Source organism: Chrysochloris asiatica, unplaced genomic scaffold (genome assembly GCF_000296735.1).
Source record: "Chrysochloris asiatica unplaced genomic scaffold, ChrAsi1.0 scaffold00313, whole genome shotgun sequence".
Taxonomy (NCBI): Eukaryota; Metazoa; Chordata; class Mammalia; order Afrosoricida; family Chrysochloridae; genus Chrysochloris; species Chrysochloris asiatica.
The window spans coordinates 2080179-2081494 of NW_006408831.1; the positions used below are offsets into that span (position 1 = coordinate 2080179).

Below are 1316 nucleotides of genomic sequence, written 5' to 3' on the forward strand. Positions count from 1 at the left end.
CAACTCACAAGCCACCACAGTATGACAAACTGATGCTGAGTGAAATTAATCAATCACAAAAGGACAAATAATGTATGTGACCACTGTTGCAAAAAGTTAGGAAAAGATTTTCATGCTAAATTAAACATTCTAAGGTGTGGGGAGGGAATTACCACGGGCAGAGTTAAGAAAAAGGTAGCAGGAGACACAGGGAGGAGTGTAAGAGTTAGAGGAAATAGAGGTAAATATTGTTAACTGATTGTACATGGAGGGAATAGCAAATGGATTTCCAATTTTGCCAGCACCATTTGTTGAAGAGACGATCAATTCCTCATTTAATACACCTTGGCTCTTTGTCAAAGATCAATTGACTGTAGGTGGATTGATTTGCTTCTGCCTTGTCAGTTCTGTAGATTTTGAGATCAGGAAATTAGAATCCTCCTAGGTTGTTCTTTTTTTTAAATGATGCTCTACTTATCCAGGACCTCTTTTCTTTTCATATAAAGTTAGTGCTTCGTTTTCCCAACTATGAAAAGAATAGTGTTGGAATCCAGATTGGGATTGCATTACATCTATAGATTACTTTGGGTAGTGTTGACATTTTCACAATGTTAAGTCTTCCTATCCTCAAGCAGAGTATATTCCTCCATTTCTACAGGTCAATACAAAGATTTTCATGTAATTCTTTGGGATCATATCATCTAGAAACAGAGTGAGTTCTACTCTTTTGCCAATTCGGATGCCTTTAATTTCTCTTTCTTGTCTTATAGCTCTAGCTAAGACTACCAGCACAATGTTGAATAGGAGTGGAGCTAAAGGACATCCTTGTCTGGTTCCTATTTGTAGGGGGAATGATTTCAGTTTCTCACCATTGTGAGAGATGTGGGCAGATGATTTTGTACTTGTTTGTTGTTAAGGGCCATCAAGTTGGTTCCAATTCACAGTCACCCTGTACTGTGTTTCAGAGGACTGGTTGGTGGGTTTGAACAACCAATCTTCTGGTTAGCAGTCTAATACTTAGTCTATAGTGCCACACAAGGACTCCAGGTCTTCTATAAACGCCCTTCATCATGGTGAAGAATTTCCCTTGTATTACTATTTTGTTGAATGTGTTTGTCAGGAATGAGTTTTGAATTTTGTAAAATGCCTTTTGTGCATCAATTAATATGATCATGTGATTTTTTTCCCCTTTATATGTGGTGCATTATGTTGGTAGTTAACTAAACTAAAGAGATGCTAAATCAAATGAGGAGGTACAAAAGCTGAACAGAAAATTTCAAAGGTCAGTTCCAGAAGACAAAGTCAAATATTATAATGAAATGTGCAAAGACCTAGAA

General features: G+C 37.0%; 1 protein-coding gene across 1 annotated transcript in view; it reads left to right on the forward strand.

Annotated features, from left to right (window-relative positions):
• DMGDH (dimethylglycine dehydrogenase) overlaps nucleotides 1-1316 on the forward strand; it is a 114303-nt gene that overhangs the window by 901 nt on the left and 112086 nt on the right. The window lies entirely within an intron of this gene.